The sequence below is a fragment of the Melozone crissalis genome, unplaced genomic scaffold, assembly GCF_028551555.1.
Source record: "Melozone crissalis strain CALT ecotype California unplaced genomic scaffold, PUWL_Pcris_2 ptg000061l_1, whole genome shotgun sequence".
Taxonomy (NCBI): Eukaryota; Metazoa; Chordata; class Aves; order Passeriformes; family Passerellidae; genus Melozone; species Melozone crissalis.
The window spans coordinates 8,912,375-8,924,414 of NW_026535839.1; positions in this window are offsets into that span (position 1 = coordinate 8,912,375).

Sequence of the window (12,040 nt, forward strand, 5' to 3'; positions counted from 1 at the left end):
GTCAATCTTTTCCACAATACAACTGACTTGTGCAGATAAATTATCTTGCACACGGAATGTCTGACCTTCTTCACCTCCCCTGTCCCCCCTGCCCTAGGCCACATCCTCTCCATCAGAGCATGATATGACACATCCCGCTAGAGAGCTGCAACAGGCAGATAATTGAGATAACAGAAGAAGGTGCTTGTTAGGGTAATTAAGTAACTAATGGATTAGTTGCCTTTTGTTTTCATCTGTCAGTTTCCAATCCTATTAAGATGCAAACACGAGAGTGAGAGAAGGACCATGGGCGTCCCCTGGGTCCCAAATCCCCCAGGAGCCAGCCAAGGGTCAGCTGAAGGCGTGTTCTGGCCTGCCAAGAGAAATCCAGCCCTGCCCACAGTCTGCCCTGGGGCTTACAAAGTCTTGCAGGGTGTAAGAGTACCTGGGGAGAAGATCTGAATATGCCTGTGGGGAGGCAGACAGTGAAAATATTTGAGGATGAAGGACTGCCCCATTCCTGGACTCACGGGAGCTTGGGGAGGTCACAGTGCAAGCAAACACTTAGCAGCAGCTCTCAGGGGTTCACTGGCAGCCGGCAGTGCAGCTCTTCTTTCAGGTTGCACAATCCTGCACTCAATGGTTTAAGCACACAGTGATCACTTCTCTCACGAAAGGGCAGACTGAGGCATCAGATAAAAGATATTTTGCAGATGTATCTTTTGCAGTTTTAAAGCTGTGGTTTTTTTTTTTTTTTCAAATTCTGGGCAAGAGTTTCCTATTATTGTCTCTTGACTGGAAGTTGACTGACTGTATTCCACTTTTGCCAGCTTATGCTGGAAAAAGCTGAATTTATTGTGTATCTTTTGGATCTCACCATTCCTGTATTTCATAAATTTAATGAAGCAAATTTGGGAATAAAAAGTATTAGACAAAGATTTGTATTTTTCCTTGCAGTCCTATGACTTGGGAAGTCTTTTGCTCATCTATAAAAATGAATCAACAACTTTCAGATTTTCCTCTTGCTACATAGTATGTCTAGACAGTGCAGGTGAGCTGCACACACAAAGCAAAACATCAGCAAAACAGAAAGACTGGATAGCTTGGATTTGCGTTTGGGAAATATTAACAAGACTGAATATCAGTTTGGTGATGATGATACTTAGAATTTTGGGATCTAGCATCATAGATTCAATATGGATGTGAATGCACCTTTTTCTTCTGCTTAGGGCCAGGAGCAGACATAAGCATTGTGCTGATTTGTCAGATGGATATTTTGGGATTGAATCATTGTGCTGATTTAATCGTACATGATTCTTCTGTGCATTAGAATGCAAAAAAAATTGGTTATTTAGGGGAGAGCTGCGTGAGGTGAATGGTATGGAAAATGTAGGAAGATATGAAAATGTGGAGAGATGAAATAGTTGTTTTATTACTTGGTTTCATCTTTCTAGGTGTTAACAGAGAATAATCTTTTCTATTTTAGCATTTGTTATTTCTTTATCATATTTGAAACAAGCAGCAGAAACAGGTGAGAAAATGCTTCTGATCTATTACATAAGTTTAACTCCTTTCATATAGGTGTATCAGATGCATTTTCTACAACCCAGTTCGGTCTTTTCCTGAAGCCCATACAAATGAGAGGCTTAAGAACAGCAGTGGAGATGTGCATTTCCATCATGCTTTTGATCCCAGAAACACATCCATCCCATCAATGAAATAAAGAAAGGAAATTAGTTGTTTTTTGTCTCTATCTGGAGATTCTGAAAAATCCACCCCACTCCACTGGAGGTGGTGAAGACATGAGTCCTAGAGATATTTAAGATATCCCATCTCAAAGGCCCTGTTACAATGCTTTTGTTTCTCTCTGAGCCACAGCAGAGATGAAATTTGGGATTTCCCTGCTGTGAAGAGATCTAAGTGAGATGTTGGTAAGGGTGGAATAGGTGGCTGAGATAAGCATCTTCTCTTACACATTAGTTGGTTTCTTTTTCCAACAAAGTTCCATTTTTGACTTTTCTGTTGAGCTGAATAGAGAAGTGATAGAGAAGCATTGCTGAGCTCATGGCTCTATATAAAAAAAGCCAGCATTAAATACTGAGAAAGAAACAGTTGTCCACAACACATTCCAAATGCACAACCCCATTAAGAGCTTGTAATTAACGCTGGGTTTAGTCTTGTTTTTGTAAGTTATGTTCATTAGTTGTTTACTACTGACTAGAAGAAAAAAGTGGCTATGGGCAGGAAAACCTGCAGCCTTGCAAGGAAGAAGTTAGGTGACTTGTTTATGGTGTGCAGATATTATCAAGAAATAAGTGATGCAGAAAGAAAACACAGATTTTTTGTTTCCACCTCAAGCCCTGAAACATTTCTTTTGCTATACAGTGGGCAGAGTGTGAATTTTGCTGGAGCATCTCCTATTGGTGAAATTGTTGGACTGGAGCTTTGCAGAAGCATTTTGACACCTGCAGGTATGATAACAGGGTGTTCCAACCTTTCACCAAGTACAGAACATAAAATGAAGACTCAAATACATTTTGTGGTCAGGCAAATTATAATTTTATTGCTTTGTTAATTATTATTTCTACCTTATGTATTCCAGGTGGACAATAAATACAATAAATAACTCTTCTGTTCCCTGTTCTTTTTAGAGACTTTGGATTTTTAAAAATCTTTAAAAAAATCCCATTAAGCATTGAATTTCTCAATTTCTTGATAGGTTGTCAGGATTTTTTTCAGAAATTCCTTCACATTTCCCTTGGTTTCATATTGGCATTGGTCACCATGTGCCAGTCTCTGTGAAAGAAATAACAAAGATTGGGTTAGCAAAGATTTTAAAGCTAAATAAAGAATTTAGATGAACCAGTGAAAATATACATTATTTGGAGCTACACAAGGATTTCAAAATCATTTCACAGAGAATTGTTCCTTGAGCAGTGAGTGTAAGAATGGCTTTTCATGGTGACTAAGAAGGTGGACGGTGGATTGTCATATAATTCTATATATTCAGTTCATATATTCAGTTATAGCTGAAGTCATTTAAATGAGGCTGTTTCAACCCAGAAAATGAGCTGGGTAAGATTGGGGCAAGGGGTCAGTGTCTCAAAGCCACCCAAACTATTCCTCCTTGCAAGTTTGAAGGCAGCTTTAAGGAGCTGGAGACACTGCAGTGTCAGCATCCTGTGTGTCTCACTGAATCACACAGGAGCTGTCCTCAGTCTGTAAATAAAGGATATTTCACTGCCTCAGAAAAGGCACCTGAGGGAGGACCCAGGAGCCTTCCTGAGCATCATCACAAGCTGCAAAATGCTGCAAGTCACAGCTGTATTTCACAGCTGAGAATCAGTGAAGACACTGCTGCTTAGGTGGGATTAAAGCTGCAGAGGAGAAGGATGCTCTGCACACCTGGCTCCAGCCTGGCAACCCCTGCACACCCAGTCCCCAGTGTTAGATCATTACTATTTAATGCCAAAACACATTTTGAGAAGGGAGAATAGAAAAGCAATTTAAATAAACCTCCTTTCCCACATGTCTATGTTCAAAGGGTTTGGAGAAGAGAAGGCACAATGGGGCAGAGCCCATCCCTCTTCTTCCTCTGCCAACTTAAAAAGCTTTTCACTGCCTCACACATGTTGCGGCTTTATCTGGCTCCTGCACAATATGAATATTTAAAACACATCTGAAATCAATGAAACATTTATCTGCAAAGGTTTAGATTATTTTAAAAAATCCTTTATTTTGTAAAAGATAAAAGAAATCTGTAGAAAAGTAAGAAAGTCTTACTTTACAGAGGCTTCTGTCCAGTTGAGCCTGGAAGGTCCAGTAAAGCCTTTCAATTACTGGATTGGAAGGTGTGTTTTCCATCAGGTGTTTGGTTCCATCCACAAAGCATGCCAGTTCATGACCACTCTGTTCAACAAAGAAAGCATTAGAAAAACCCAGAATACATTCTGTGTTTATCCACAGAGGAAGAAATTTGTATTCCTAAATGTGGCAGCATGTCACAGTCAAATGCAATGTATTTTGCAATATATTGAAAACTGATAGAAGACCTTTGGGGGGACTGTAAAACAGTGAATTCTCATGTATGCCATAAGAAACAACTGTCCTATCTCTCAGAAAACCTCAAACTGTAAAAGTTACCTCTTTGAGGCATAGTTTCAGCAGATGCTGGGGCTTCACCACATCTGAGGAGGTTTAAAACAATGAAACAGTGCTGGATACACCTAGAGCTAAGTCAGAGGCCTGACATCTCTAGCCCAGGTTCACTTAGTATTTAGGCACCCAGCCATAGAACAAAGCCTTGCAGAGATTTTCAAAGCAAAAGCCTGTATCTCTTGATATGCAAGTCAAGCCTACAGAGAACTTTTGCCTGAATCTGGGCTCGATTCTGATTGCTCTGTAGTGGGAAGGCTTCTGCTCCCCTCCCCACAACTATTCATCAAGCTCAGTTTTGCTGCTATTGGTGTATTAAAATCGTCCTTGTAACTGAAAGCAGAAGTTACATAAGGAGCAAAGTGAATAAACTTAAACTCAGTTAATACCAAACTTCTTTAACATCTACAAGAGCTTGAAAAGAAATATACTTACTTCAGGAATGGGGAGACATGAACATGACTGAAAACAAAAAAGAATGAGTGTTAACATCCAGCATTCAATGTACAAGAACAGATTTTTTCAGTCTCATTATATTCCCAAAAAACATGTACTCACACTGGTAGCTGTCTGCCTACATGGGCAACTCACAGAACTATCATCCTGCAAGAAGAGCAAGTGAGAAGTCAGTATTTGCTATCATCTCCTGCACAGGCATGCAATTTTCAGAATGAAGGTGCTGAGCAGCCACTTACAAGCAGGAGCTGTGTGTAGCGGATAATCTCCCGGACACCACAGTACTCTGCTTGCACAGAGAGCAGCAGACAAGAGAGGAGTATGTATGACAGCATTCTGGCATTCATGTCAACTCAGTCTGATGGGTGACACAGGAATGGGAGGACGCTCCTTTTAATTGAGTCTTCACAAAATTCCCGTTCTAATATGGAAAAACCCAATTATAAAACCGATACCAGGTGCCCACTATTTTTTCCCATAGCTTGGACAGCATTTTAAAGAAATCAAACATGGAATTGAGTCACCTACTTCAGTGACTTTAGTACTGTGGAAATTCACAAATGCTCCTCAGAAGTGATTAATTTAAACATTATGATATCACACCCCAGCAGGAAACAATGGTTAAAAAATCTATGAAAGCTTTTTTTTTTTTTTTTCACATGTGAGGTTTGCCTCCTGCACTTATGTAAATTATAGTTACATGAAAGCAAAGAGATTATGATGTTTCAGCATTGCCAAAGTTCCTGAGAAAGCAAACTGATGTGCTGCAGGGTGGCTTCCCCAAGATTCCGAGCAGAACCTTGCTCAAAGAAAGCTGATGACACTGCAGAGGTCCGTGGAGCAGACAGACAGACAGATGGATGAAGTTGTGGAGCACTGCCTGGACAGGCTGTCACACTGAGTTACAGCTGCTGCATCCAGAGAGCCATGCCATAGTCCTTGTCCATGGTCTCACCTCTGCTGAGTGCAGGTGCAGCAGTGTGTGGCTGAGCATGGGGCCCTCGGAGTGCAAACGGGCTGGCATCCCACCATCGCCTTTTCAGCTGGAAGGACTGAATGCAAAAGTAGTCCTAGGGAACCCAAATGGTATCAACTTGGAAATTCTCTTGGAAGTTTGGTGGCCTCTCCAAATACAGCTGAGTGCTGGTGAGAGCCCTCCCTGGCCACAGAAGTTTCCTTTTTGCAAGTTGCACACCTTGGCAGAGCAAATTGTAGCCCTTCAGATTTCTTTTAAATCCCCAGGGTTGACTTCTAAGCATCCCTTCTGTTTGCCATAAGTCCCATTATGCCTTAAAGGTCTCCTCCAAAAGCTTGAGACTTCTTCAGGTCAGTCTGGCTGAAGGAGAAGTGTGATCCCTCTGGAAACTGTCCTGGAAAGAGAAAACACTGAGCTACAATTGGCTGTTTTTTCTTTGGCATGTGCCAGCCAGCAGTGGGTTCACCTGGCTGAGCGTGGCTCCACTACCAGCAAGGGGAGCAGAGGAGAACCTGCCTGCTGCTCCTGCCCCTGCCTCCCTGCCTGCACAGCAGCACCTCCTCTGGGCTGGGCTGGATGCTCCCTGCCTCAGGTGATCCAGTGTGGAAGGTGTACAGAGCCCATAATTGACACCTTTCCATACACAAGGTGTAATTATGGACTTTGGGCAGTGGGCAGAACTTCTTCCCAGGCCTACAGCCCAAAAGGCAACGTCTGTGTTTTTGTTCCCAGGTGCAAATGAGAATGGCAGAGCTTCCAGAGCTGCTTCTGAGCTGCTCCCATGCCCCATGACTCCTCCTTGCCCACGGTCACTCTCTGCCAGCAGTGCCAGCACTATCTCTACATCTTAGCTTTTCTATTTGATTGCTTAGTGAGATCTGTCTCATACTGTTGTTGCTCCAGGCTAAATGAGCTGTCAGAGAAGCTGCACTCAATTTACAGTAAAAGAGAAATCACCAGAAGTCAAACTGGCACTGAAAGATATTCCATATATTGGTTGGAGCCCAGGTGGATGAGGTGCAGGAGCGAGTGGTACCAGTTGCAGCTTCTCTTTAGAGAGTTTAGATTCTTTTCTGGCATTTAGAGGCTGATCCAAGGCTGTAGAAATTAATATCTGATGCCATCCCAGCAAAAAGACTAACTTTTTAATAGAATCTTCAAACATTTAGCTTTGATATTTTAAAACTATTCATTATGATGACAAGCTGAAGCAACATCTTTTCACGAATAGGTTGTCATTTGCCAGTTAATTTTCTGTCCTCATGTCTAGGTAGCCAGTCATCCACTCTTCTCCCTTAATCTCTCTTTCAGCAACACAGACCATCACCACGGGTACTGCCAGCACCAGGGCTGCCCATCAGCTTGGAGTCTTAATATCCCATCAATATCCAGTGATGGGATATTAACATTCCAACCCTGAACAGATTATTTGGAAAAGGGGAATATATAAAACTCTCCAATGTATTTCTGTGGTCTTACAGGCAGCTTGTTCTTGTTCCTTTGGAGACTCTAATGTCCTGCACATTTTGGTTTATGTGTAAATACTTTGGGATATGTATTTTCTTATGCCTTTACTTTGGTGCTAGGTTGAATGGCCAAAAATGCTGCACACAACATCAAATTTCCAGATTGGTATTTTAATCTGGTTTGCATAAACCTCCAGAGTTTATGAGTTCTCATGAGAGAATTTGCATTCCAGTGCAGAGTTTCTAAGAATCTCTACACATTTTGGGTTTTCTAATGTAGAAAAACCAATTCCCTGCAGAGGAAAAACATGCAGGTAGCAAAGCAGTTTGTTTTACGTTTGCTGTGTGCACTGATCAAGATAGAAGAGATGCAAAGACCGCAAATGAAGAGATCATTCAAAGTTTCATTTTCCAGAGATAAGGTGGCTTGGAGGATTTTTTTTCCCTATCTCTTACATAAAGATGACATATGCTAATGTAGAAATCAAGGAGAATAGGGGCATTCTAATCCATTCGTGAAAGGGTAAACCATAGCATAGTAATAGCAAGATTACTTACAACAGAAAGGCATCAAATCCTGATGAACATTTCAGAGTCAATCCAATCCAAGGGGGTAGAGCACACCCTGAGACCCACATGCTGTGCTCTGCCCTAGCAAGTGGACCACAGGATGTCCTCAGGACTCACATTAGCTTCTGTAGGTAATGGAGCTCTCATTACTTTTCAGAAGAGTTTTAATTAATTTGAAACCATTTCAGCTTATTAACAAACACTAGCGGCACTCAGGAGCCGTGAGAGGGGAGAGCACATGAGAGAGACCTTCAGGACTGCAGATCCTCCTTGTTTCATGCACTAGTACAGTCACCAGAGCTGAGGTGGGTTCAGCCAAGATTTCCATGTTGCAATGATATTTAGCAAGAGCCAAGACATCTAAAAGAAAAAAGCCCTGACAGCAACAGGCCAGCTATGATGTGTGTCATGCCTATTAAAAATGCTTCCCACAACCAGCTATCTTTAAAAGCAGGCAGAAGGCAGCAGGAATTGATCAGAGAGGTCACCAGTTCTCTTGTATTTTAAGATTTTTCCTAGTGTCCTCTTCCAGTGCCTTCTTTTGTGGCCCTTCTTACCAGGAAAGGGAAGCACTGAGGGCTCTCACATCAGAAGTCCACTCACCCTTCCTTGCTTGTCCCACTGTGCGATGACCCTGTGGGCTGGATTCCCCACTCAGCACAGCATGCAGAGGGAGGCTGAACATGCAGGACACACAGACAGCACAGGGAACTCACTCCATGGCTGTGTTAAAGCTCTTCACCAGCCAGCCCACATCACAGCTCTCTTTTCATGCTGGAAGTGTTGAAAATCCACCTGCAGGCTGCCTAATGGAAACACAGCAACAGCAATTTGACAGGGAAGCAGGGACGGATATTGGTTCCCACCTGGTTGCATAAGTAAGAACAAGCTGGCCCTTATCCATGAGAATTGGCAGGATTTCTATACCATGTGTCTCTAGACTGTGTGTGAAGTAGGCTACAGTAATGATAAAATGTTTTGAAACATGGGACAATAGAGCAGTCCATGAAGATGAGCTAAGTCCTGGTGCTTTCACAGAGGTGCCAGTTTGTTGCAGCAGGTGTTGGTGGCAGGGCACCTTAACATGTTTTTTTCCACTTGCAAAGTTCTGGTTTCTCCAACTTTTTCTCTTTGTGACTCAAGGTTATCCCTTGCTTTCTCCATCACTCAGAGGACCTTTGTGTTCTCTACAGAGACTGGGTGTTGTACAGCCCAGTAGCCTTGGAATGTCACCCTTACTAAGCAAGGATTTCTTGATGTGTCCAGCACTTTATATCTTACAGTGAAATTGCACATGGCACCTCTAAAACCCCTTTAAAAATACACTTCTGCTGCATGAGTGGCTCCTAACTGGTTAGTTGTTCCACTTGTGTGTGATTCTGGAGCTGTCACAGGACCTACAGATTAGGAAAACTGCCTTGAATATTACTATGGCTACTTAAATTTCCTCTCACTTCATGGCTTCATTTCTTTTGGAGCCTGTCTCTGGAAGGATACTCTACATAGTGCTTATCTAAGCTGCCAGTGATCAGTCTGTGCAGTACTGAAGGAGCATGTACAGGAAGAAAATGGCTTCAGAGAGAGGAAGGTTTTCTTGTGCAGTTTACATTCAATCTAGCACTTGAACTTCTTCCCACTTGTCTCCTTGGATCTCATCATTTTTCTGGCTCTACACTTTAATTTTTTTCTTAGGAAATACAAGACAGGCATTGGCCTTCTTGGCTGACATGGATGCCACGCCTAGGGAGAAGAATCTCGACTATAACAACTTCTATGACGAAACAAAGAACTTCAGATAAACCAAAGAGATACATCTTAATGTCTGCAAAGACGTCACCTACTCCTCTGTCTCAGAAGAAGAGAAACTGAGATGTGGATTGTGATCTTGCCTTCCCCTGTGGTGGGGAAACACGAGGCAGGGACTCCGAGGCATGAGAACATCACAGCCTGGCCTGGAGCCACCATGAAATCATTTAGGCTGGAAAAGTCCTTTACAAACAGGGTTTCAGTAGATCCTAAAGCTGCTGGGAACCTTCTTCCCACTCTATGCACCACAGACATCTTGAAGCCTCTCCCAGCCCCAAAGGCCTTCATCCAGGTCAGGGCTGTTTTCTAGAAAAATGGATTTTCACTGGGACATTTGTTCCTGTTTGATTGGTTTTTTTGAAGGAAACAAGCTGCTGTTTCCTTTCATATCACTAAATAGTTTATAAAGTGTGAAAAACAGCCTGCATCTCATTAAGTAATACAGGCTGTTGTAAGAGCTGGCATGCCACCAGAGACGTGAAAGTTGGGCAATTACAGACTTATTTGAGGGATGACAGGTCTGAATATGCTTTCATAATCCAGGCAACAAACACATAGAAGTATGTATCCCTGGTTCTTCTGGTCTCCCTTCTCATTTTTTGACCATTTCAGAATTTACTGCATTTATTTTAGAAATGAGGGTCTCTGTAAACACCTTGAACAACCTACCAAGCAGATGGCTTTTACCACTCCAGCATGTGTGGGGAACTTGCCACTGATGGCAGGTCAGTACAGACACAGCACTGACAAAGGAGCCGGGTCCATATTCTGAATCCTGTTGACACAAGGATTTTCTTTCCTGTCTCTTCAGAGACAAAATTGCCAACACATGTAATCAGTTCCCCACTGAATCAGCTGTGTGTCTGTCTGTCTGCCTCCCAGGAAAGGCTGTTTTAAACTCCCATCACCAGATACCTGAAAAATTCTTTGGAGTTCCTAATTTCTATCCATGGATATTGATAGTGATTTTATTTCCAAAAATTAATGTATTTGATATATCATACAGAAGATTATTCACAAGACACAGACTTGGCAAGTCTCTGTGTGTATAAATTTTAATTGCCACCCCTCATCTTTGGGACACAGGGCTGGCCCCCTGTGGTGTCACACAACCCCAGCCCCACTGGACCTCTTTCACTGGTGACAGTCTCACACTCACTACTGCAAAAGCAAGACTAAACATCTGTCAGGATCAAGGATCATAGACCCATAGAAGGGTTTGGGTTGGAAAGGATCTTTAAGCTCATCTCCTTCCAGCCCTCTCACCATGGGCAGGGACACCTCCCCTAAAGCAGGGCCCTGTCCAGCCTGGCCTTGAGCACTCCCCAGGGGTGTGATCGGTGACAGCGAGGGTATCACACAGTGCTGTGCCTCAAAAGCTGCTTGTCCCGGCCCCAAGGTGTCCTTGGTCACCAGCAGTGGCCCAGAGGCAGCTGGATCTCCTTCACCTGTGCTGCTGTCACCCTTGAAACCCTCGTGCTTAGCCCGGAGTTGCTTTGCTTCTTTTGTGGTTCGTGAATGCTAATGGTGTGATGCACTGATTAACCAGTGTGTCCAGGGCTTGCCTCCAGTGCTGCCAGACCAGGGCAGCCTTTGGCAGGGCAAGGCCACCCCAAAATCATCCAGAGGCTGTGCAGTGTGGGGCTGCCCATGGGGAAGGGAATGTGTGTTGGGCAGCAGAATGGACAAGACACAGAGGGATTGCTTGGCAGCTCCGCTGAGCCACACATGCCCTGCCAGGGATGAGGATGCCATCAAGTGGCCAAAGCTTTGTATTCACTTCCCACTTGATCTTCATGATTTTATATTTATGTTATATATATTTATATCATGTATATTTGTATTATTTAGAATAACTTTCTGCCCTCTGCTCCCTTTCCACACCAAGCTGCCCATGGCACTCGCTGATAGCTCCTTCTGGCAGGTGTGTGCTACACGGGAGATTTGTCCAGGCAGATCCTGGGCTCCAATCTCAAAATTGGTTTCATTGGATGAATAATGCCATGAAATATCACTGTGAAACTCCTATGTGGGTGTCAGGGCTTTACACCCAGAGAGCACTGAACAGATCAAACCTGGACACCATGAGGGCAGGATCGTGCAGATACACTGCTTGTTGTGAACTCATCAGTTTAATTCATTAATGATCCATTTTACATTATGCAGGCAGATGAGCACACCATTTATTTGCATTAAAAAATAGTCTGCCCAAGTATTATCCCTGGAGACACATGATATTATCCATCTAAAAAACATATTTTACATACATGCAGTAAAATGGCAACATGAAAAGGATGAATCCTTAAATGCAGCCAGCAACAAATATTTGTGTGAAGGATCGTCAATTTTTTCCATATTGTTTATTAAAAACTGTTCCAGGTATCCTAAAGAAGATCAAAGGCACTGTGAGCCTTTTGAGATGAGGCAACACCAGCTGTTTCTTCCCCATTTTAAGGCCAGTTCTGGAAGTACCCACAGTTTTGTTTTTAGTCCCCATTTCCAAGTACTGCTCCAGACCCAAAGTTTTAGGCACTTTCTGCTGTGATCTTCAGGTGTTGTGACCAATTCCCTCATTCATCCAGGGAAGAGGATGAAGGAGTTTCTTTTTCTTTCTCCTCATTTTATGGGGGAA